General features: G+C 39.7%; 1 protein-coding gene and 1 long non-coding RNA gene across 3 annotated transcripts in view; one reads left to right on the top strand and one right to left on the bottom strand.

Moving 5' to 3' along the window:
* Positions 1-3,434: 3,434 nt before the first annotated feature.
* Positions 3,435-11,501, bottom strand: LOC125485362. Its single transcript, XR_007264113.1, has 3 exons — positions 11,396-11,501; positions 4,673-4,762; positions 3,435-3,530 (listed from the first exon to the last, which is right to left on the bottom strand). It is a non-coding gene; the product is annotated as an uncharacterized LOC125485362 (long non-coding RNA).
* met (MET proto-oncogene, receptor tyrosine kinase) overlaps positions 10,445-27,108 on the top strand; it is a 126,303-nt gene continuing 109,639 nt past the window's right edge. Inside the window, exon 1 of one of the 2 annotated variants that reach the window (XM_048607784.1) lies at positions 10,445-10,795. The gene's annotated coding sequence lies outside the window, so the exon portion shown is untranslated. The remainder of the gene's footprint in view (positions 10,796-27,108) is intronic. The other variant, XM_020511166.2, reaches the window with a different exon arrangement.

A 27,108-nucleotide genomic window follows, 5' to 3' on the forward strand; every position in this document is an offset into this window, starting at 1 on the left:
GCCTGTGTCGTCAAAATTATCTGTCTTGGCATTACATCAGCCAGTTGGGCTGTGCATCATCAAAATAGTGCCCTTTCACAGGTTTACAATGCCATTAAAGATGCCTATGTGAGTGCCCTTCTCAACAGAGCATGTTGTACATGCCACACAGAAAGCAGCAAACAGTGCAGGATACCATCAAAATGGTACCTGGCCTTCATAGTGCCACTGAGCTGAATTATACATCATTAGGATTTCTCTTCTTTTCCTAGCATTGATTATATTGGCTGACTTTTAAAATAAACAAGTTCTATTTTTTGCCAGTTATTCTGATTAAATAATATCAACAATTAATGCCCACAGTACATGTACATAGTTTCAAGCACTTTAGTGAGCTCAATAATTGTCTTTCCAAGCACAATGGCCCAATGTTAATATGGAGTTGAGAGGAACAAATCAGAATATTGGGACCCTGAGACCAAAGAGTACATGGTAACTTTGACAGGTTGTCTGAAATGAGGGACTCTTTGACGTAATCCAAATTGCCTAAAGGGTTTTTTTATTTCAGAATTCAGACTTCATTAACTTGTCTGAAAAAGAGAAGAAAGAAGAAAGGACACGAGTATAAGGTTCAACTTGTGGAATTGTTTCAGGCTGAAGCTCTGGCATCAAGCATACATTTGACTCAGCACAGAATTCTTTTGATGAATACAAAAAGATTGCATCCCAGTTGGAGGTCAACCACAGCATAGCCAGGGGAAAAGCAAAGATGCTTTTTCTGGCTTAATAATTACTTCTGTTACGTGTATTTTTAGCAGGGTTTAAATTACTATCCAATATGTGAAGAAAATTTGATTAAAAAATGTACCAGGCAGTGTTTGATGTCTCTATGGCTGATGGGTTCCATTGTATGACTATTTCACACATGAACTATGCAGCCATTATTTGGTTCCTTGACTCAGAAAGAAAATGTACCATAATATCCCTGGCCTAAGCCGAAATTCTTTTTGTAATTCATTGGATATCATTGCCTACATAATAGCAATTGCACTTCAAAAATAATTAATTTGCTGTGAAATAGAAGAACTATACAAATACTGAAAAGTATTGTGTATATACTACGTATAGTTATTTCTCTTTCATCTCTCATGGACTTTTTTTTTGGAAGGTGACCACGCTCTTATAAATTCATGTTGTATTTTATAAACTTTTAGCTTCCTATTCTATTTTCCCAACATTACAACAGTGGCTACAAAGTAAAGTACTTCAATGATCGTGAATTACTTTGAGATATCCTGAGGTTAAGAAAAGTATGATATGATTATAAATCTTCTCTTAATTTCTGTTAAACTTTACTAGTTCCTGAATTTTTCTTTACAACATCCACGATGACTTTTACTGCTATCAGCCATAGATTAACTAGTTCATAATGTATTCAGTTCAAACAATCGATGTATTCTAGGGTACATCAAGGTTGCATCCTCCTGGATGTGACGCCACATTCTTTCAAATGCAGATTATCTCTCCCAGTAATTCAATTTTAAATAGTTATACATCCTGAGTGACAGCGGCCAGATTGATTAGCATTTAAATTAATTTTAGGTAGCTTTAAAAGGTGGCGCAAGGAATCATTTTGACCACATTTCATATATGATCTGACACTACACTGGAGTTACAGTTTCATGTGGTATATCAAAACGGTGTGAGACTACATTTTGTTTTAACTAATCCCAAAGACATTAAATGATATTGAGCTATCCTATCTGTCTGATACAAGTCACCATACAGTGTGTTTGTAACTATAGCATCAGCTTGCACCAATATTAACATTCTGTTGTAAATCCAGTGCTACAGCCTGACTGAACCTACATTACTAGACTACTAATGCTAAGGCGTGGACTATTAATCCAAAGTCTGCCTTGAGAAGGTATTCAGCCATTAAAATTTTGGAATCTTTTTGGTATTTTAAATCACATGCCTTCACAACAAATTCCACTTCAGTTATTCATTAAACCCAAGCAATTAACAACTTGGAGTTATGACTATGACTTGATGTCACATGATCCCGATACAGTTCTTCTATTGTACTTTCCAACTCCTGATGATTTGCTCAATTCTCAATAACACTTAAGAGTTTTTTTAATCTAATCCACATGCCTATTAAGAAAAAGGGAAGAAACTCGGACAGCTAGGAAGACAACGTTACGAGTAGGCTGCTTGAGGTTTGTGACTCATTGGGACAGTGGCTGAATTATTCAATCAAAAAGCTTCCCACTTTCTTTGGTGTGGAATTACACATTGTTTTCTACTCCTTCTTCTAAGACAAGTTTTTTTTTAGTGGGAGAAAAGATTAGTCTGCAAGCTTTGCCTTACATTTTAGCTAAATTTTCAAATTCAAAATCTTTTAATCTCTTAATCTTTCCTCCTTCCTAAGAGCTGCAGACTTCCAGTTCTTTTTAGCACCACCCCACCTATCAACTATTGCAGCATAATTAAAGTTATATTAAAGATCATATTATTGGAAGATTGGAATAGAGTGCAGGTGAAGCTTTCTGATGTTGTATGTAACTGTCAGACCTGTCATACAGCAGATGACTTATGGAAAAATGTGATGCTTTGCTCTACACTGACATCACTAGGCAAACAATTGCAGGTAATGTTATGCCAGTATCCAACAAGTGATGTGGAAGTGCCAGCGTTGGACTGGAGTGGACAAAGGCAGAAGTCACACGACATCAGGTTATAGTCCAACAGGTTTATTTGAAATCACAAGCTTTTGGAGCGTAGCCCTTTCGTCAGGTCCTAACGAGGGGGCTACACAGTGAAAGCCTGTGATTTCAAATAAACCCTGTTGGACTATGACCTGGTGTGGTGTGACTTCTGACAGTATCCAAGAAGGTTTATGAAAAGTTCCAGTCAAAATATCCATTGAACTCATGGTGCAGGTGGGATCAATCCTAAGAACGTGAAGGAATTAATTACAGTTTAGGTGATACTTTTCTGAGCTCCATAATGCTGTAGAAGTAGCTGGTGATTGGAGAATGACAAATGTTGAATGGACATAAATCTGGTAATTAAAGGCCCGTTAACTAAGCATCCCTAGTGAAAAACATATAATTCTTTAAGGAGCTAATGAAGTAAATGGACGAGAGTCATGTAGCAGAAGTAATTAACTTGACTGTTCAAAACATTTTTTGCCAAAGTTTCCCATGTGAGTTTCGCATGGGCTGTTGAAGAGCCTTTATATAAAATCAGCTCCTGAGGAGAATTGCAGGCATCGAGCTTGCTTCACTCAGGATTCTTCAGTCGCCAATTCTCAACCCCACTACTGGACATCATATTCAATTATTTCCTTAAAAAGAAATACATTTCCTCTAGTGCCTGCAGTAAATACAGGACTAAAAGTAATAGTTTAATGAAGTGGCAGTGTAGTTCCAAGCAGCTACATACCTTAAATTTCTTTTACTCAGCTTGCCATCTCAGAGAACATGGGAATCCAAGGGTGCCTGGTTCAATGGTTTTTACCCAGATAGCTATTGGCAAAAGGTAGACTGAAAATAGATGAGTAAACTTTTAATTTTAAATATACTACACTCCTCCCCACACACCACTCTCCACTTCACAAACATGTTAGCATGATTTGAGCCACTTTGACCTTCTGGCTGCTAATCCCAAGAGGAAAATGCACCCTTAGCCCAAAGGTATCTGGCAGTGATTGTAAATTAGTATGACAATAGTGCTTTGCTGAAGGGAGAACGTTTCAACTGGCAACTTTTGCTGCACAATTATTGTCCTGATGATGATTCTTTTTTGACTGTCCAAGACAAAAGGAAAAAAAAATGAAAAGCTTAGCAGAATCTCATGAGAAGCCAAAATATCACAGCAATAAAGTCTTCATACTTACTGTGATAAAAATTCTTTTCTCCACTGCGCATTATGTTATTGTTTTAACTCTTTCTTGTTATGGTATGCACAGGGTTAACATTGCTAAATTTGATGTGTGGATTGGGTCAATGGCAAATCAATTGCATCTCAAGACCCCAGTGCTTGATGATTTTGAATTGCAATTCTCAGATCACAGTGTCAGTGAACATCTCTAAGTTTGGATCTCAGGAACAAATCTAGGTGGAATAAACATTTTGAGTTCCTCATTTCATTCCCTGAACTGATGTCCCTCCTATAGGTAATAATGCAAGAGGTACGTTGCATTGCTGCATAATTACCCAAAGTGTTTTTCTGTGTACAAGTGGGGTGACATCATAACATCATCACATTAACAAGTCTCTTGGGTTTTGGAGGCGCCAGTCTGAATGCCCTCACCAAAATCAAAGCAAATGCATGAGTGGTCCGCTCTGAGTTCATCCAATGGAGTCTAAATATACCATTTAAAAATGACCCAGTGTGCCTTGTTCACATCAGTGCAGAAACCAAGGACCATCTGCAGTTTTCTGCAACGGTAAAAGTGGTACTCCTAACCTACTATTAACTTGTTAATTGCAAAGACATTAACATCAGTCTATCCCACAAAGCATTTCCCGATATTTATCGGCTAAGATATTGGCCTATTTAATCTGGCTAATCGTCAGTTTGACATCTCAGCTCAATGGGGACTGACTAAGAGATCAGTCAAATGTCTTTGAACACTAATATAAGTGGCATCTGTATGTGTGTATGTGAGTAAATGTTGTTTTACCTCCTTTTGTTCTTGGAAATAAAAGAGGGATTGAGTCAACTCTTGAGGGACAAGCTTCATGATTCTTTGCTTTTCTCTTCATATACAGTCCTGCAACCAGAAAACGCACTGTGTGAGTTTTACATTTCAAAATTTCCTCTGGTCTCCTGAGGTGATCTGAGAGTAACAGATGTAAAGAGGCAGGGTTCTCACATTAGGTTGTGATTTAAATTTGAGTTTTAATGTAAGTCGCACAATTGACATTAACAGGAGGAATGTTAAGTCTGTGGGGTAAAACCAGCTGACACCTGTAACAGAAACCAGTTCGATAGTGAATTGGAAGCGCTGTTACACCCTCTTTCTTACCATTGGCTTCCAATTTTCCTCCAACCATTTTAGCATACACCAAAATTTAAAATGGATGTAAACAGGTCAAAATTAGCATAAATAATTATGGCTAACTCTGAACTCACACTAGAGAAAAATGTGACTTTAAAAGTCTAAAGTCATAAAATTTGTTTAAGTACACAGGAATCCAAGCAGATCTGTGTGAGAATTGTAATTAAAAAAGCCAAATGGATAACAGATTCCTGAAAAATAACTTATCCTGCTACACCTAAAATTTTTAGTTCAATTTCATGATAAGTTTTCAATAAATTTGCATATGTGCTTCTTTAGCTTTGTTAAGGTGGGGGAAACATTGGCCTAACATTTTGAGGCTTGTTTGAAAATTGAGAGGTGGATCTCATGCTGTTTATCTATTTATTTTTCTTACCTAAATTTTCCTGTTTAACAGTGTGAACAGAGTTGTAAGCAGATGAAAATTTCCCAAACAGTTCCCTTTAAATTCAGAGTTGCTCCGACATTATGGTTTCAAGTAATTCCAACTCCCCAGCAAATAAATAGTGTATTGGAAATTTTTGATAAGGAAGTAATCGAATTAGGAAACGAGGTAAACCTTCCACTCCACTACTTCTTCCTGATTAAATACTGTACAGTGGATTTGATTTTCATTGCCTCCACTTGGCATTAACAGAATAGTAACAGTCTGCAAAATGGTATCAGTATCTTTATCACCTTAGCCATTTGCAAGGCTCAGCATTGGCCATTGGGTGTCTAAAGCATTGAGCTTCTAAAAGCAAATTAGGCTCCTCTTGTTGCAGAAATTCAGGTACCCCAATAAAAATGGAACTCTGATTGCTATTTTAGGACAGAGCTGGTATTGGGAAAGCTGTTTGGTGATAAGAACAAGAATCTAATAAAAGGTTTCTATAAAAAACAGTAACCTGTGTTATCTCTTTTTTACATAGGCTTATAAACTACTAGCTTTTTCTGTTTTAATTTGAGAATTATTTTAAAATACACAAAGAGAAAGAGAGAAACCTAGACTCTAAACTTGTGATTGCTATGTTGCAAGATAGTAGTATGAGACCAAAGAATTTTCAACTTCACTACCTGTGTGGCAACACAATGGATTAGATAGTAGAACATTGAACCATTCTGATTTCAATGGGATAAATACTGGATAGTTTATACAATGAGCAGGTGAACCACTCTGCCAACTTATCACCCAGGCAATAAGGTGAAAATTATTCCAATAGAGTGCAATAAATATTAAGCTAATGTGACATTTGGAGTACTGATACAGGCATATCTTTATCAATGCCACTCTTCAATTTCTACAAATTGTATAACAGCAGAAAACAACAAATTTTCCAACAGCTTTCCCACAATAATAGCATGGCTGAGCTTAATATTACACTGAGGGAATTGAAACTGCAGCAAATTGAATTTTGCCATATTTATACCCTTGTGCCCCCTAACACATTCATCTTGCTACTTACCCTAGTGCAGTTTAAGATTAGAGGATTGATTTTAAGGATTATTTAAAAATGTGTGCAATAGTTCCTCTGTTGATACAAACTGATGTCCAAAGCAACATAATCACAGCTTCAGTTCCCTTTCTATTACTTAAGTACCAAATAGTTTTCCATTCAGTGGTAAAAAAAATTTCACTGCTCTGATGAAAATGTGATGGATGAATGCCTTAAACAGAAGATGTACAAGAATTGCAGGTACCTAATTACCATACCGGAAAGCATTAGGCCCAATGCTAACAAGTATTGGAAAGTTGGCAGATGTATTTGGAATCCTGCATGGACAGCAGCAATTTGAATCTAGAATAAGATTTGGGCAAGTGGGGGGACTAGGTCATTGTTGCTGCTAAAACAATTCCCATTCATCCCTACTCCAAATTTTACACCATGAAATCTGGATCTTTCAACTCATCTTTAACTGCTGGATGGGAATCCAGACAGGAAATAAATGTTGGCTAGCCAGCAACACCCACATCCTATGAGATCTATGTGGACTGCAGTGAGTGACTGCATAAAGTTAACTGTCTCTTAACTCAGTTTCTCCCTTTGCAGGTCAGGTTAGTATCACTCCTGGAGACTTTGAATGCCACAAATCCGGCATTCAACATTTTGGTCAACAGGTGAAGAAGATGGATTGAGCGGTGCAGAGGACACCTGCAGGGGCAACTGAAACAAGGTGATTTCCAGCAAGGGCTGCATGTCACATCACTGAAGAGATGGGAAAATCCTAGGTCAACAGAAGGTTGAGTTTTATTTGTTTGGCCCTGGAAAGCAATCTACCCCTTTTAGCTGCACTAAGTGGTCTTTTATATTTAAATTGCTCTGCATTTACTAATCACAATTTCACTGATCAACAAGAATGCATCAGAGGAGGAGTGCTGCCTGGCCTGCTGTGCTCCTGCAGCTCCACACTGTGTTATCTCTGACTCCAGCATTGGCATTTCTTACTACATCTAAGAATGCATTAGCTTTCCTTGTATTCAATGTAAATAAGAGAGAAAGTACATTAAACTGTGCATTTCATGACACTTAATGTCCCTGGAATATACCTAGTTGGTAAGATATATTTAACATTCACCATCACTTATGGGGAGAAAAATCTCAATATAGCAGGGAAGAACGGAAAGCTGGTAGTGTGTTGCCTGAACAATAACTTACCCCTTGCATTGGAAAATCCATCTCGTTTGAGCAGGTAATCACTGGAAAAATTTGGCAATGGGAGGATGCTGCTTGTAAATACTGAATATAAGTACTGTGGTTTGGGAAAAAGAAGAGTAGAAATAAAGAAATATTTTCAAAACAATTCAACCCAACTGTTATGTGGCTTGAACATGTTCAGAGACTGATACCACAATTAGGACTACAGAGGTAATTCAACTATAGTTCCTACTATTCCTTTTGTATGAATCATAGAATCATAGAATCCTTACAGTGTGGAAGCAGGCTATTCAGCCCATCAAGTGCATGCCGACCCTCCAAAGAGCATCCCACCCAGACACTTTCATTGCTAACGGTTTTACTTGGTGGTTTTCATGTGGAAATATTTTAATATGCAATAATATTTTGATGTGCCAACTCCCAGTGAGGTAACTCATAAATTAGGTAAGACAGAGGTATATTCTAATAACTAGTGGATAATTAGTACACAGCATATATTGCAATGGGATTTCATATGTATTGCAGCCGCTAATGGATTTTGCCAGTGACTGATCACAATATTGTGTACAAATATAGCAACAATGACAATTTCACCATTTATTTTATGTTGGAATAGAGGAATGTGGGTAGGTTAAATGGCCAAATATCATAATCAATCCAATTACCGTACACATTACAGAGCACACTGGGACGTTCAGGGTAGCCATTAGCTGATAAATGCTAACTAACTGCAACTATTCTGCTTGAAACATGACTTTTGTTTTGAGAGGGCTAGCTATTAGCATACACCACAATGCCTTGAATGATTGTGTGGCTTATTTGGAATAGCTGAAGTTCTAATACGAATATATTGCTGTTCTTATTATGCTGTTTGTCAGTCTGGATAGTAGAATTCCATTTGAGATATTTGTTCCTAATGCAATGTCATCAAGATTTTTCATAAGTTAGTGATTTTTTATTTGCATAAATTCAGCAGCCTGAAATGATGAAGTGACTCACAGCAAAATGTCTGGGTCACAATGATAGTTTTACATCAAAATTAATTACCAAAATACGACATGACAAATAAGCATAGTAATTCCACTCATTTGAACTGGTTCTGTGGATATAGGATGTGCAAACCTGCTCCCTGCTTGGTTTATCCTCTGCATAAAACTGCATGCCTAACTTACCACTGAAGTTGTTTGATCAGGCATATGTGCAAAAACCTAATCAAAATATTGAAATAGCACAGAGATTATGTTATTCGGTAGCAGCTCTCAATTTCTTACACTTATGGAAAGATCCCATATAGGTCCGTGCCTTTTTAAATTTATTTGAGAACCAGCCACATTATTATCTCGTCAAGAAGGAGTTCCTTAAGATATTTTTCTGAAGAGTAGTAATTTATTGATGAGAAATGGGAATTGATATTGTGGTCTTATCAGAGAATTTTACAAGTACAAAGAAAATCAAAAGCCATGTCAGAAGACTAGAGCAGCATAACCAGTTAGTCTGTGCGTACTATTTTGCCACCAACAAACCTTGCAAACTCAAACACACCAACCTGAAAGTGATGAGGGGGAATTCCTTTTCCAGGTTGCTGTGCAACAGGGAAAATCCTATGATGTTACACAAAAGGAGGTATATTGGGCATTGTGGGTGGTTATGAAAATCAGTACTGCCTCAGTTGTTTGCCATCATCTCATTCCCAAATGTCATTTGCTGCATCAGGCAGCTTGCCATTCTACAAGTGTACTAACCCGGTAACTGAAACCAGTTGCATGGTCAGCACTTTCATCTATTATCACACAGAGTAACAATTGTAGAATGGCACATCTGCTAAATCCCACCCAACTGCATGGTTTCACCTTGTGCAGGTGATCTCTTTAGCAGATTTTTATACTCGCTCAATGTTAACCCCCTCAAAATGACTTTCTGCTTTCTCCAGGTCATTTGAAGTATATTGAATGTTCATAAACTGCCAGATTAATACACTATGCAGCACGGTTCTGGGCCTAGGCATTGCTGACAGAGGTTCTATCATGTCTGCAATAGTAATGGAGAACATGTGCTATGGTGTTCTTTCCAAGAGATATCAAGCTGAACGTAGCCTCATTAAGGTCAGGCTGTATACCACAGACCTGATGATCAGATTGTATTGTGGGAATTTGATTCAGGAGTCAGGTTAGAATCATAGAAGCCCTACAGCACACATAGAGGCCATTCGGCCCACTGAATCTGCACCCACCCTCCAGGAACATCCCACCCAAACCTACCCACGCGTGTAACCTCAAATTTACCTTGGGCAATCCACCTAAACTGCACAAGATGAACATGCAAATTTCATACAGTCACCCAAGGCTGGAATGAAATCCACACTGACTGGCACTGTGAGACGGCAGTGCTAACCACTGAGCCACATGTAGACCATTGAATCTAATTGTGAAACATTAGGCTGGATACAGCATATCTAATCCTGCACACGAAGATATTGTACGGTAATCCTGTACATGGTGGATCTGATCCGATGAAATCTGGCGGCAGACCTCTGATCTGGTGATACAATTTGGTTCACCCGACATTCGGATGCTCAGCCCATTAAGAGTCGGTGTGTGATCTGAGAGAGTGTGTGTGTAATCTGGGGAGGACATGGTGCAGAGCCGTACACCTTGTTGTAATTCACACTCATGGAGGCGGAGTTGAAACCGCCCGGAGTTTATCAGCGGCTGCGTCAGGAGTTAGAAACAGGTTACTCACCCTGAAACTATCCGCCTGACATTCCCACTTTGCTTTCACAAAGGACTTTTCGATTTTGTTTTGTCATCCGCGCTAGCGAGCGGAGAGGGGGGCTGGGTCACCTGAACAGCAGGGGCCGGCTCTGAGCTGCTCGCCCGGACTGGAGCGCTGAGAATTCAACAAAATCAGCGGGTGGTCACCTCGGAACGGAACAGAGCGGGCAGGCTGCAGCATTTAACGCTTTTTGAAAGAGCAGGATTTATTGAATGAAATGCGTTGAAGAGGAGTGGAATGTGGAGCCTGCAGTGGAATGATTTCGTGAAGCGCTTGCCTAAGGCTCTGAGAAGGACAGTTGCAAGTTGATCCTGAATTTGCTTTGGTGCACAGTCAGGTATGTCCGGCTTTAATTCAATATCCATTTTGCGCCTTCTTGCTTAGTATCGACCAATTTGTAATTTATAACAAACTGAATCCTTGCCAGCGTGTGTTTGTTTGATTTTTAGATGCACGGATACAAGTAAATTTTAAACGTCCTGCAGATGTTATCTTATTTTGCACCAACTGTTACAACAGAAGAATCGGTTGCGGTGGAATGAGATCATGTGCACACCATGATCCAGAATGATTCATCTTCCTATGTGTATTATGTGGGGAATAAGGAAAGTGTTAAAAAAAACTTTTGTACCGTGGAGATTTGAGGCAGGTCAAAAGGATCCCCCGATTAACTTTATTTCCTTATTTATACAGGATAATCCCGCAGAAGAAAAATCATTTTACTTGATGTGTTTGGGATTAATGGTTTTAATTAATCTTTAAATATTATGTTAGTTCCGAGTAGTATTATCAGCCATGTGTGGGGGGAACTGACATTCCCAGCGCATCTCACACGTAGCACTCAGAAACAATTATCAGGATCACAGTAATGCGGAGCACTCGGGGATTAATTTATCAGTTTCACTGCGCACAAAAGCATTTAAGCAGTAAACCATACCTTTATGTGTAGGGCTCATCTGATCGAATTACAGCAGTAGCCTCGAGACCTTGGCTCTAGACAACTGGGCTTGCATTTCTGAACTGAGGTGAGTGAAGTGAGTCACTGTACCAACGAAATGGGCATTCCATATCAAGTAAAGCAAACCTCTCAGGAACAAAAACAAAGTTGCTGGAAAAGCTCAGCAAGTCTGGCAGTATCTGTGGAGGAAAAAACAGAGTTAACGTTTCGGGTTCGGTGACCCTTCCTCAGAACGAAACCAAACCTCTCTACTTGTGTGAATTTTGCAGTGGCTTAGTATGAACATTCTTTTAGGCAGTGGTTTTCCACCACTGATTAACCAAAAATAAATCAGTCTTCAATGGGAAGATAACAACAGATTCACTGACTCAATGGTGTGATGCATTTAGAGTAGTGTGGTCCTTTTGCTCACTGGCAGCACAGATCTGGTTGTTCATTATTCAGTTAGCGAGACTACTTAGTAATGGTAACCATATGCATGACTAGATTCAGCAAAGACCTGGAGATTAGCCAGCCAAACACACCAGAATGTGCTGATTTGATGCCTTGACTTTACTGAATTAGTTGTTCTCACCCAGATGATATTTAGCCATCGATACAAGCTGTTGGCTTGATGGGAGTCAGACGACACCAGGTTATAGTCCAGCAGGTTTATTTGAAATCACAAGCTTCCGAGCATTGCAAGGGGCAGTGCTCTGAAAGCTTGCAATTTCAAATAAACCTGTTGGACTATAATCTGGTGTATCTGACTTCTGACTTTGTCCATAACATTGCAACACCAGCATCTCCACATCATGACTTGATAGTAGCATTACTGCCAGAGATAGAGGCTGCAGGATTCAGTTGTTGCTCCTAACAGTCTCAGCAAATAGAGAATAGACCTCTGGCTCTAAATTCTGCATTCATATACAGAGGCATATTCATATCTAATGATAGATGTCCCCAATTATCAATGTATAGGTTGTGAGAGCCAATGCAATTATCCCACCATATTAAACCAACCAGTATGGCTATAGTTGCTAAATAGATGGTTAGATTAATAGGAGGAATGAAGTTAGATTGGCAGTTAACTTGTAAAATCTTTCCACTGTTTTTAATTGGAAAAAAAAGTGTAAAGTTACAGACAAACAAAATTCGCATTCTATGCTCCTGGATTCTTCTTCCTTACGTGCACAAGGAACCGCTTTCTTCCCTGGTTTTATATCCAGCAGATCAGCCTTTGTATTACATTTGTCACTAAGTCTATTTTGTGTGGGAAGGTTTTTGATCTGCCTCATGGCTCCTTACCAGGACAATGAACTGAATACATAGGGTGAGGACACAATTGCATTCTCATTGTATGTGAGCATCCTAGTTAATACCAATTCAGTATTCAAAGGCTGGAGTTCTGAACTTGGGACACATGCTCATCAGGATTAAGATGACAGGCCAGCAAGGGAGACACTCTGTTTCCAAGTGGCGTGAGAATTTTACAGTATGTCAGTCAGTAGTTAGAATAGAGAACTTCTGTTTCAGCTGTCTAGCACAATGTGGAATGGACTCCAGTTCATGATCTTCCAACTACAAAGGTGGGAATGTTACTGTTGAACACAGGCCCAAGGAGAGAGTTACAGATCTTGGTGCCTGTGCAGCTAAAGAAACAGCCTAACAGTGGTAGAATGATTAAAATGGGGAGTGTGCATGTGCACATTAATCTAACATGATTGGCAAAAGAACCAGGGGCCAACATGAAACCTTTATTTTTAAGCAACCATTGTTTAGGATCTGGAATTCACTCCCTCACAGTGTGATGATAGCAGATTCAAAATTTTCAAAAGAGAAATTATGATTAACTGAAGGGTAAAAAAGAATTCAGAACTGTGAAGAGAAATCAGGGGGTGTGACTTGCTGTGCTGCTCTTACAAGGGAACCAATGTGGCCACAGTAGGCTAAGCAAGTCTTGGAAATTTAAAATTGATGCATTGCTTAATGTGGACTGAGTAGAGATCAGTGAGCTCATGGGCAAAAGGATTATTGATCAGCTTAAGCTGATGGAGTGTGGAAGATGGGAGGCTAGCCAAGAATGTCTTGCAATAGTCAAGTCTAGAGGTAACTAAGACATTGATTAAAGTTTCCTCAGCAGATGATTTGAGACAGAGACAAAATTGGGCAGTGTTATGAAAGTGAAAATTTACATTTTTAAAGATGGTGCAGATGTATGGTAGGGGAAGTACGTTTTGGAACCAAAATGTAATACCAAGTTGGGAAACAATCTGCTTCAGCTTCAGACAGTTCACAACGAGATGTACGGAGTCATCAGCAAAGGAATAGAGTTTGAGCAAGATAAAAAGCAATGGCATTTATTTCCAAATATTTAACTGGTTGAAATTTCTCTTCGTCGGGTACTGGCTGTCAGATAAGCAATCAAGTGTTTATAAAGGAGGAGAGGTTATGGAGTGGTATGGCTAGATATTGTCAATGTATATCTAGAAACACATTATCATTGTGATGTCACTGACAGGCAGCATGCTCCTGAGAGATAGGAGGGGTTCAAGAATGAATCCTTGGGAAACACCGGAGGTAATGTTGCAAAAGTAAGAAGAGAAGTCATTTTGGATTATTCTCTGGTTACAACAGCATAGATACAAATGAAACCGGGCAAGTGCAAACACACCCATCTGAATGATATTGGAGAGACATTGGAGTAGAATTTTGTGGACAACTATGTCAAAGACTGATGACAAGTTCATCTTGGCCATTCTTTCATTTGTGTCTGGTTTGTTGTGCAGCCCAAACTGGAATTGTGTGTGTGAAGAGGAGTCTGGCTGCAAACTTCAGCTATGTACTACTCAGTTTACCTGGATCGGAAATATGTTTTACTTCCAAAGTGGCTTTCATTTGGCACATAGGCACAAATAGCATCCAAAGTGTGCATGTCGCCATTTTGCTGAGGGCATCGGCTCACGTGCAGAGAATGTCCTGTGGAAATACGCAGAGTGGGCAGATCATATTGCCATATCAATGCTCAGAGCTGAGCACTCCAGGCTGTTGCTGACCTTCAGCCTTACACAGTTGAGCATATGCTCAGCAATAGAAAGAACCTACACCCTGCTGTACCACCATGACTCAGAGTAATCATCAAATAAATTTTCAGCTAATGCCTCTTTTAGAGAGTTGGTCAAGGTTGCTGCAGACTACAGGGAGTGGTGTGCCATGTGCTGTAGGACCTTGCCCTAACTTTAAAGATTCTGCATAAGTTAAATTTTTCCAGACATGGGTGCAGTAATTTGTAGTCCTCAGGCTATGGCATGACTCAGACATTAAAGTAAAACAAAGAATTGCAGAAGCTGAAGATCTGAGACAAAAACAGAAACTTCTGGAGAAAATCAGCTGGTCTGGCAGCTTCTGAGAGAACGCAGAGTTAACATTTCAGGTCCAGTGACCCTTCTTCAGAACATGACTCAGACAACAAGCCATGCTGTGATAGAGCAATTACTAGGGTGGTTAAACACTTATCAAACTGGATCACTCTGAAGGTGCCCCCGCACTTCACAGCAGAAGACAAAAAAAACAAAAGAATTGCGAATGATGGAAATCTGAAACAAAAATAGAAATTGTTCTCAAAGTTCTGAAGAAGGGTCACTGGACCTGAAATGTTACTTCTAATTTCTTTCCACAGATGCTACCAGACAGCTGAGATTTTCCAGCAATTTCTGTTTTTGTTCCACACCTGACCTTCCCTGGTACTGAGTGTCATAGCAATCATTTGACCACAGTGCAAACAAATAAGACATTCAGTTAGCGAGACTACTTAGTAATGGTAACCATATGCATGACTAGATTCAGCAAAGACCTGGAGGTTAGCCAGCCAAACACACCAGAATGTGCTGATTTGATGCCTTGACTTTACTGAATTAGTTGTTCTCACCCAGATGATATTTAGCCATCGATACAAGCTGTTGGCTTGATGGGAGACATAACAGACATTTTGAACCAAACTGATTAGTCAAACCATGCCATAGTGCATATACATACCAGCTAATTACTCTTCCTAATAGTTTTCTATTGTGCTCTTGCTTCATCTTTGTCCCGAACCTCCATCCATAAGTACAGCGTAGTGTCTCTGGTTAGCACTGCTGACTCACAGAGCCAGGGACTGGGGTTCAATTCCACCCTCGAGTGACTGTCTGTGTGGAGTTTGAACATTCTCCCCATGTCTGTGTGGAGTTTCCTCTGAGTGCTCTAGTACCTGCCATGGTCCAAAGATGTGCAGGTTAGGTGGATTGGCCATTCTAAATTGCCCGTAGTGTCTGTGAACGCACAGACTAGGTAGGTTAGCCATGGAAAATGCAGAGTTACCGGATTTGAGAACGGGGTGGATCTGGGTGGGATGCTCCTCACTGAGTTGGTGTGGACTTGAAGGGACGAATGGCTGCCTCCGCACTGTAGGGATTCTATGAAAACATTGTAAGAAAAAGGATTTGGCCCTTCAAGCCTGCTCTGCCATTCAATAGGATTGTGGCTGATCCAACATTCCTCATATCCACTTTCCTGCATTTTCCCCTTAACTCGTGACTCCCTGACTGATCAAGAATCTACCTATCTCAGCCTTAAATATACACAAGTACTCTGCCCTCACAGGTCTCTGTGGCAGGGGGTTCCAGAGACTTTCGACCCTTTGACAGAAGTAATACCCCCTCATCTCAGTCTTAAATTGGAGCCCATTTATTCTGACATTAGACTCTTCCCATAGGGGGAAACATCCTCTCGGCATTTACCCTGTCAAGCCTCTAAAGAATTCTGTATTTTTCAATGAGATCACTTCTTATTTTTCTAAACTCCAGTGAGTAGAGTCCCAACGTGTTTAGACTTTGCTCATAAGACCATTACCCCACACCAGGAATCATTCTCGTGAACCTTCCCTGAAACTCCTTCCATAAATAAGGGGACCAAAATTGCTCACAGTACTCTAGATATGGTCTCACCAACACCTTGTACAATTACAGTCAGACTTCCCTACTCTTATGCTCCACCCCCTTGAAATAAGGGTTTACATTCTATTAGCCTTCCTGAGTACCTGGTTGCACCTGTGTGCTGGCTTTCTGTGTTTCATTTACAAGTACCCCCATGCCCCTTTTTATCACAGCTTTCTACAGCTTTTCTCCATTTAAATAATATTCTGTTCTTTTGTTCTCCCTTCCAAAATGAACAACTTTGCATTTTCTCACATTATAGTTCATTTGCCGGTTTATTTTACACATTTACTCAACCAATCAGTATACAGTAGCTACAGCATGGCTGGGGAATGGCTGCTGACTTCCAGTGTGACAGAGACGAAAGATGGTCTTACTTCATTTACCCACAATAGTCTTATGAAATGACCTCAAATGATGCTATGCTTGAGGGCCATGTTTCAGAGGGCACAACCTTAGAGTGAGCAGAAGTGCTGACTGGCTGACAGACAACAGCAAGGAGATTGACAGAGTGACATGAGAGGTGGGATGAATATCATCAATCTAAAACAAAAGCACCGAGTTTGTGTCCCTGTGGAGTCACTGCTATTCCCCGGGGTAAGGTTTCAGCAATCCTGGTAACATGTTGGAGTTTGTTTGGAGAGCCTCATGTCCCTGTGAATAGATATCATCTCTTTCTATCTGTTACAGACTCTTCGGTCCAGTTCGTCCGCGCCAACCAGATTTCCTAAATTAGTCTAGTCCTATTTGCCAGTATTTGACCCATATTCCTCTAAACCCGTCCTATTCATGTACCCATCCAGATGCCTTTTAAATGTTGTAGTTATACCAGCCTCCACCACCTCTTCTGGCAGCTCATTCTACACCAGCACCACCCTTTATGTGAAAACATTGCCATTCAGGTTGCTTTTAAATCTTTCTGCTCTCACCTTAATCCTATGCCCTCTAATTTTGGACTCCCCTATGCTGGGAAAAAGAACTTGGCTATTCACCCACTGCATGCCCCTCATGATTTCATAAACCTCTGTGAAGTCATCCCTCAGTCTCCGATGTGTGAGAGAAAATAGCCCCAGCCTATTCAGCCTCTCCCTGTAGCTCCAATCCTGATCCTGATCCTCCAATTCTGGTAACATCCTTGTAAATCTTTTTCTGAACCCTTTCAATTTTAACAACATCTTTCCTATAGCAGTGAAACCAAATGATACAAAACATTTATATATATGTATATATAATATATATACTTAATATTCAAACTACGTGTCAAGAATAAGATTTAATTACCAAGTAAAAGTAGCGTGTACTTAATGGGAATGTTGGAGATTATCTTCCTTTGCTTCAAGTAAACAGTATTGAAGTTACTTATTTAAAATGTATTCTAGCTGTCACTTTCAGAAAGCACCTTGCTTTGTCAAACTGATTTCTGATAAATATGGCAGTCTGAAATTAATTATGAGATTCTCTACTATCCTTTTGACATGATTTTGCTTTATTTATATCATAATTCAAAGACTAATTGGACTTAGTATTGACTGGCATCTGATTTATACTTAATAAAAATATTGTATTATGACATTTTCTGTATGTGTGTATCCCTGTTATTAATATTTAACAATAGCAAATAACCTGTACTTGTATAGCACTTTTAACAAAGGGAATCATCTCAAGTTGCTTCACTGGAACTTGGTTAGTCAAAAATTGACACTGATGTGAAGGGAGTGTGGCTAAAAGTTTCATCAAAAGGCTAGGTTTTAAGTAGCACTCTGAAGCAGTGGGGAAAAAAAAATGTTTAAGGCAGCAATTACAGGCTTCAGGGCCCAAATGGTGTAAGGCATGCACGGCTGCCAATAGTGCTGTAAAGGGAAGAAAGGTGCGCAAGATATCAAAGTTGGAGGAACTTTGCAAATTTTTGAAGTGTTGAAGGGCTTGGAAAGATTAGAAAGACTAGGAGAGTTAAGATCCATGGAAGGATGAGAATTTTAAAGTTGAGATATTATTGGACCAGGAGCTAAAGTAAATCAGTGAACGAACAAGTGATGGATGAGAAGGACTTGATGTGGGTTAGATTTGAATGAGTTGAAGTTTATGGAAGGAGAATTGTGAGGTCAGTTAGGAAAACATTGACATCATTCATTCTGGAGTAACAGAAATATTGGCGTTAACAACAGTAGAAACAACTACTTGCATTTACATAACATCTGTAAACTGGTTAAAAAATCCTAAGGAACTTTACTACATCATTCTCAAACAAAAATTGGTACTGAGCTATAAAAGGGTGCAGGAGAACTGATCAAAAGGTTTGTTGAAGAGGTTGATTATAACGAGCATTTTAAAGAAAGGTGGAAATTTTGCTACGTTAAAAGCACTATATTAAGTGCAAGTTGTTCTTCAACTGTGCATCCTGCCAGGAAATTCATGACATGATTGATAAAGTCAACAAGTGATGACATCTAGTTCACAGGTAGTGTCAATATGTATTTTATCAGAAATCCAGTAAGTGATCTGTTGACATGGTTTAGATTTGTTTGTTTCAGATGAAGTGTGTTTGTGTTTCTTGCTTTGGTTCTGAAGTTTATAATATATTGTTATGACCCACTTGAGAAAGTGCATTGATGCTCAAGCCCCAAAACCCCCATGACCTCCACAAAGGTTAATGATCTAAGTACAGCAAGCAAAGCCCCCGATTTACTTGCCTGTCGGAATCATGTTAGCATAAAGCCCTGACCAGTTTCCTGTAATTAACAAGAACAAGTGTTGATTACAATTTACTTATTCATGATATCAAGTAAACAGCTATGAATTATCAACATATGACTCCACTAAATAAAACTCTAACCCCTTTTTAAACCCTGGTACACATACAGGCAGACAGACACAGCTAAGTAAAAAAAAAATTGGTTTTATAGGCAAAGGAAAGTAAAACTAGGAACAACAGTTCAAAAGCACTAGTCCACAGAATTCACTCAGATGATCCTTTTGACTTGCTAGGACTTTCTGTTCTCCAATCCCTTCTCTAGCTTCCTTCACTTATGCGCATTAGGCGCAGGGTGATTGGTACACTAACTGCAAAGTCTCTTAGCTACACACACACACACACACACACACACACACACTCCAAAACAGAAATTACTGGAAAAGCTCAGCAGGCCTGGCAGCATCTGTAAAGAGAAATCAGAGTTAATGTTTTGGGTCCAGTGACACTTCCTCAGACCATGACTGGTGCCAGAAATGATAGTTCACTTTGATACAGGAATCAGCGATTAATTTAGCTGCATTTGAAATATGGCATTAATTTGTAAAATTATCAATAAGCATAAAGTGCAACAACAATGCAAAATGATGGCTGAAAACTGAATTCCAGAATATTTCTTTTGTATTCATTCGTTGTCTTCAAATGGCTGAGGAAGGGTCACTGCACTTGAAATGTTAACTCTGCTTTCTCTTCTCAGATGCTGCCAGACATACTGAGCTTTTCCACCAATTTCTGTTCTTGTTTCTGATTTACAGCATCTGCAGTTCTTTTAGTTTTTATTTACGTGGGAGAATATAACTGGTTTCAGATATTTTCACTGTAGAGTGGTGGACACACAACCTGCCCTTTCAGAGGTTCAGAGGCTTCTCCCTGTATTGTTCACACTCGCAAGTTGTTCTCTGATATCCATGACTAGTCACAATTGCACAAACCAATCAGCTGCTTGTTGCCAGCCAAATCAGAGCCTGCATACACACCTTGGTACTTGGCCATCAACAAGTAGCTTTCCTCACTGCTTGAAAAAGGAGCAGTATAAACAATACAGAATGAATTTCTGTGATTCGTTTTTAAAAATGCAACAATTCCTTATACAATCTTTAGTTTTAAACAGTCTTCTTTTCAGTTTTAGTCCACCATCAAAAATATCGAAAATAAAATGTCAAAAAATGTCACGGTATTTACTATATTCCAATGAACCCTAGGAGACTTAAGGGGCAAAGTTTGAGGTTTTCATTTTTAGTAGATCAAATTAAACACAAACCCTAACCCTAATGCTAGCCCCAGCCCTAGCCCAGTCGCACAGATGACAATTGGGCTTCTACATAACACTTGAAAAAGCCATTTGGAAACTGTGAATGAACATTAAAGAAATATTCTGGAATTCAGTTTTCAGCAGGAAGTCATCACTTTGCATCATAGTTGCACTTTATGCTTATTGATATTTTAGCAAATTAATGCCATATTTCAAATGCAGCTAAATTAATCACTGATTCCTGAATCAAAGTGAACTATCATTTCTGGCAACAGTCATGTCGCTCATTGAAAAAAACCTGTTTCCAACATTTTAATGTACTATTTGCTCATAGAAATGAACTGGCATTCTGTTTTACAAATAACGTTTAACTGTGGCTAAATAAAAGGGCTTTGTTACAGTTATTATTGTGTGTATCTGGCTAAGGAAATCTCTGATCATTAAAAGGATGTGCAGAGTTTTTGAAAACAAGGAGTCTTTCAAATTGATAGGTGCAGTCCATCTAATTACATTTTTGGCATTCTAATCAAAAGTAAGTAGCAAGCGATGAGTGAATAATATTGTAGCTGCAGGAGATGTAGAATAAGAGTTGGTGTTAACTGGCAATGGTTGATTCTACCTGGACAAGTTTACACTGGTCATGATTTTGTAAGTAAATTTCTGATCATATGAGTCATTGTGGGGAGAGGTTCCAGTAATATTGGCTGTCGTCAAAAACATTCTCAACCAGATAAAATGCATATTTGGAATATATTATCTACCCCTCAATAATTGGTCAAACACCAAAATGTAATGGATTGTTGAAGTAACTTTAGATTTAATCTTCTCAACTTGCGAAATGAGCAGGACAAAACATGTAACTAGATAGAACAAAGTTAGTGAAATATAATACAGACAGGGATTACATATAGAGCTCAATAATTGGCAATGTGAAAAATTTATGACTTGTGTCAAAACAGTGAAAGGTACAATTGAGAGAGTCCAAAGATCGATGTCTCAAGCAAACAGAAGTTGTCTAAACTATAGAATGCTGAATTGTAAACAACGGAAGTGAATTGTAGAAGATTGCTGCATAGTTTGATCACAATGATAGAACACACTTTTGAGTACGGTGTCCGATTCAGAGCATTTGTAGGTACAAGGGAAATGTTCACACTGGAGATGCTTCAGAAATGAGCCAAAAAATGGAACCAGTGTGACCACTTTGGTTTGAGGAAAATCTGCAGAAGCCCTCACTTTCGAGACTGGCATGAAAGGGTAAAATCTTCCAATCTCAGTGGGTTGGTAGATCAGGGAGGCTAGGAAAACAGCAGGGAGCTACACCAGAACAGGTAACTCATCCAGTGGGAGGCAAGATCCCAGAATGGCCGCCCACAAAAATGAGGTGTACAACCAATGAACATATTTAAGGCTCTACCTGGGTCAATTTGAATAACCTGCCTGCAGAGCATCTGCCAGTTCCATGGAGATGGCTTCCTTCCCAAAAAGGGAGTTGCCATCAGAGCCAGAGGCATGAAGAGGGTTGCCACAGACAGGAAAGGCACCCTCAAGATTCCAACATCCATCTAGAGGTGTTTTTATCCAATCAGAGGGAAGCACCGGCTAACCCCCTCTAAATTTTATTTTAAACTCGCTTCTCCAAAGGCATCTACATGTTCAGTGCCCTCTCAATTTCCTAAGCTCTGATTGACCTGTGACGAGTCAGCACCATCATCACAATCGGAGGCTGCTAATTAGGAGGCTGCCTTTCGAGTAATATCTATACTGCTCCAGCTGCTGGCATGTTCAAGCTCAGGGTCCTAATTCATCCCAATGTCTGATGTGTGAATCTTTCCGGAAAATTGACTTAATGTGCCTGAACTATGATCCATGAGTTAAATAAGGAAGTAAACAATATTGAAAGCTTAATTCAGATCATTACTTGAAAAAAATGAGAGACTAGAATAAGAGGCTGAAGTTTCAACAGAGTTAAAGTTAAATTTAGGACTGATTTCAGGAAGTTCCCTGTAGGTACAATGATCAATTTTCAAATGGAGTCCAGGGATATCTTTATTTTGCGGGCTAGTGGAAATTAATGATAGTGAATTGACATTTGTCTTGATTTATTGGGAAGAATCTTATGCATTTAGTTTTTGCTGGAATGGTGAGATCATTTCCGGGTCAGAAACAGGGTTTAGTTGATGGACTTGGGTAAGACTGTTTGTCAGATTCACAGTTTGACCAACCAGTCAGTGAGGGAAGGCAGGTTGATGCACTGTATCTGTTGAAAGAAAGTTTTCTAACTGAAGGAATCACAACATGAGTTGCCAGGCTTTCCAGCATGCTGCAACATGACCTCCCAACTGCTGTACTCAATGCACTGACCAGGAAAGGCACGTCTACCAAATACCTCCCTGCAACATTCCAAAAGGGAGTGGAAAGATATTTTCATCCTGACCTAATGTCAGTTTCAGGAGATTTAACTCCCTGCACCAGAGTTAAAAATTTGTGGGGACAGGGTGAAAATTTAAATTCAATCTCACAAGATGAGGATGAAATACTCAAGCAAAGTTACTTACACACACATTAGCTCACACGGTAAACTGAACAATTTCAGGTTCGGGGCAGGGGCAGTGTCACAGTGTGAGTGGGAAAGTAGTTCACAGTTTGGTTGGAGGAGCAGCGAGTACAAGAGAGATCGAGAATCTCTGAGTATCTTTTCCTCCAGTCACAGATTCTGTCTTTCTTGTAGTCACTGCTCCAACTCCTCCACTCGTAATTTCCCACCCCTTCTGTTCTTACTGCTTCACCAGTGACAGGATCTATAATAGGAGGAACAGCTATAAATGTTGGCAGTATACAGAGTTTGCCTGTGATGCTGGAACAACTGAAGTAGAAGCAGATCAAGCAGAGGAGGAAGAGGAAACTGATGATCGGAGGTCATGGAGAAGTCTTTCCTCAATGACGTCCAACCCTTTCAATATCCTCCAAGATAGGGAAGATGAGGGTAGAATAGAAGCAGAAAAACAGATGAAGAGGAAGGAGAAGGCAGTTGGAAACCCTGGAATGAGGCAGGGACCAAGGCTCAGGTAGCTGTGTTAACAGAGAATCTGTTCAAGGGCAACAGCCGGCAAAGTCCTATTTAAATCTCCCTGAGGCCCTATGGATGGGGAGGCATTTTTTTGCTTAAACCTGTAAATTGGGGATTGTATTTGCATGGTGAACAGAGGCTTTTTGGATGGCAGGTAGCCTTAACCTTAGCGCAAAGTTGAAAACAAGTTCAGCATTAGTGGTAATATGGAACTATTTTACACACTTGTGAAGTTCATTGGAATAAACCTACCCTTAAGATCCATGTGGATTCTTATTGTTCCATTAAAGTGCACCCAATCTGCTGACACAATTTCCAAGCATTGTAATGTCTTCTCCAAACTCTGTAATGTGCCTACTGTGAGTTGAGTCAACAGATGGAATCCCATTTGGTAAAGTATTGTTAATATATTTATACTCTATGCTGACATTGTCAGCAGTTGGTTCTTCATTATCATTGTCTCTCTTTCTGAAATTAACACTCATTCCCCATCCCAACCTCAATCAGAAAGTAGTATGCAAAAGCTAAAAATGTAGACCCCAAAACAAAAATATAGCCCTTGACAAAATTCAGCGAGGTAGTTTTGCTTCTCAAAAAGGGCCCTAAAAAATTATTTTGACTCCTGTTCTGCACACATATAATTTTGGCTAGAAAAATAACCCCTGATGTTTTTAGTGGCTTAAGCGATTTGCCCGTTGTACTCTACCTTGTATTCTAACTTGCATTCTGTGTGCTAATCCCATTTTGCATGAGGAAAGTTTCCTGATGGATCTCATTCTGCATCTATGATTACACCATAAGGCATAAGAGCAGCATTAGGCCTTTCAGCCCATTGAGTCTGCTCCACCATTCGGTCATGGCTGATTATGTTTCTCAATGCCAATCCCCTGCCTTCTCCCCGTAATCCTTGATCTCCTTCCTAATAAAGAACCTATCTATTTCTACCTTAAAGACACTCAAAGACTTGGACTCCACAACGCTCTATGGTTATTCTACAGATTCACCACCCTCTGGCTGAGGAAATTCCCCATTCCTGTTCTAAAGGGTTATGCCTTCACTTTGAGGCTGTGCCGTCTGGTCCTAGTCCCTCTTACTGCTGGAAACATCTTCTCCACGACCACTCTATTCAGGCCTCTCAGTTCTCTACAATGTTCAAACAGATCCTCCCTCATCCTCCTAAACTCCACTGAGTACAGATGCAGAGTTCTCAACTGCTCCTCATATGGCAAGCCCTCATCTCTGGGATAATTTCTGTAAACCTCCTCTGGACCCCCTCCAAGCCCAGCACATCCTTCCTTAGATATGGATCTATTTGGATTGGCTCAAGTGCTGACAAAATTCCTAATCTGATCTGACCAGAGCCTTAGCAGTACATCCCTACTCTTGTAATCTAGCCCTTTTGAAATTAATGCTGACATTGCATTTGCCTTCCTAACTGCCACCTGAATCTGCATGTTATCCTTAGGACAATCCTGAATTAGGAATCCTAAGACCCTTTGTGCTTCAGATTTCTGAAGAATTTCCCCATTTAGAAAATAGCCTATGTCTCTATTCTTCCTACCAATGTGCATAACTTCACACTTTGCCACATTGTATTCCATCTCCCACTCCTTTGCCCACTCTCTTAGCCTGTCCAAGTCCTTCTGCAGCTTCTCTGCTTCCTCAGCACTACCTGTCTGTCCATCTATCTTTGTGTCATCTGTAAAATTAGAAACAGTGCTCTCAGTTCCTTTGTCCAGATCATTAATGTATAATGTGAATAGTTGCGGTCCCAAGACTGACCTGTGTAGAATTCCATAAGTTACTGCCTGCCATCCTGAAAAAGACTTCTTTTATCCCTACTGTCTGCCTTCTGTCAGTCAGCCAATCCCGTATCTATGCCAGTACCTTGCTCCTATCACCATGGGCTCTTACCTTATTTAGCAGCCATCTGTGTGGCACCTTGTTAAAGGCCTTCTGGAAATTCAAATAGATTACATTCACTGGGTCTCCTTTGTCTAACTTGCTCGCTACTTCCTCAAAGAATTCAAACAGAATTGTCAGGCATGACTTTCCTTGATGAAACCGTGCTGACTCTGCCCTATTTTACTATGCACATTCAAGTACTCCTTAATCTGATCCTTAATATTGGCCTCTGAAATCTTACCGGCTAACTGGCCTATCATTGCCTGTCTTTTGTCTCCCTCCCTTCTTATACAGGGGTGTTACATTAGTCATTTTCCAGTCTTCTGGGACCCTCCCTGACTCCAGTAATTCCTGAAGGATCACCACAAAGCCTCCACAATCTCCTCAGTTATCTCCTTCGGAACTCTTGGGGGTAGTCAATCAGTTCAAAGTGACATATCCACCTTCGGGCCTTTCAGCTTCCTCTGCACTTTCTCCTTTGTGTCGGCCATTGCAGTCACCTCTGCCCTGACTCTGTTGAAATTCTAGTATGCTGCTGCTATTTCCACTGTGAAAACTGATGCAAAGTACTTATTCAGGTCCTCTGTCATTTCTTTGTTCCCCATTACTACTTCTTGCAGCCTCTCTTTCCAGTGGTCAAATGTACACTCTTGCCTCTCTCTTATCTCTTATATATCTAAAAAATTCTTGCAATCTTTTTTCAGCCAACACATTTCTTTCAAAAACACTATTCGATTCATTTCACTTACTCATCCTCCAAATCCCAGTAAATTTCTGTTTCTCCAAATACATATCCAATTCCATCTTAAGTTGCTCTTGACTATTCTTTCAGGCCACAATCCAGATTGTAACAACTCACTGCATAAAACCATACCTCTTCCTACACTATCCTAAATTTTTGCCATATATCTTCAGTATGTACCCTTTGGTTTCTGATGCTCCTGTAGCGGAAATACACTTTTTCTCCAATCAAAGTCCCTCATCATTTTGAACAACGCAGTTAAACCCCTCTTAACTTTCTCTGCTCTAAGTAGAATAATCCCAGTACCTCCATATCGCTCTATGCAACTGAGATCCCTCAACACTACTACACTCAGACTTGTATTCCACTGTTTAAAAAGGTTACGTCATGCCCTTCTATATGTAGCTAGTTTTTGGTAAGAAAAGAGCAAATATCAAATCAGAGACTGGCTGTGACTCAGGTTTTGTGGGAATGAAATCAACCTTTAAATGAAGAGATAAAAACAAAGAGCTGGAGAAACTCAACAGGCCTAAGTTTAGGGTTAGCCATATGGGCCTTGAAACATTAACCCTATTTCTATCTCCACAGGTCCTGGCAGAATTGCAGAGCTTCACCAGCTCATTTTATTTTTATTTCAGATCTCCAGCATCCACAGCACTTTGCTTTTACATAAATAAAGAGGATTGTCCTGTTGCCGTTGGTTCAGTGTGTCTACTTTAAAAGTATGACACTTGCAGCTTAGCAGGAGAGAAGCTTTTGAATTTGTTTTCTCACTTCAATGTTTTGTTTAGGATACCTGTATCAATATGTGAAAAAAATGTACTTTGATAGACGAAATGCATTTTCCTCTCCTTGATTCGTGTTTTTCTGAATATGACCAATTGGGTACTAAGATGCTGCAGCTGGAGCTGTTCTAATCACCAGCTCCTTTTCTTCTTTCTTTCTTTCTCCCCCTCTTGCTGCAGTCTTTCTTCTCCTAAACTTTTAACTTCCTAAAGTACCCTACCTGGAGGGATTGGAGA

Source organism: Rhincodon typus, chromosome 18 (assembly GCF_021869965.1).
Source record: "Rhincodon typus isolate 14 chromosome 18, sRhiTyp1.1, whole genome shotgun sequence".
NCBI lineage: Eukaryota > Metazoa > Chordata > Chondrichthyes > Orectolobiformes > Rhincodontidae > Rhincodon > Rhincodon typus.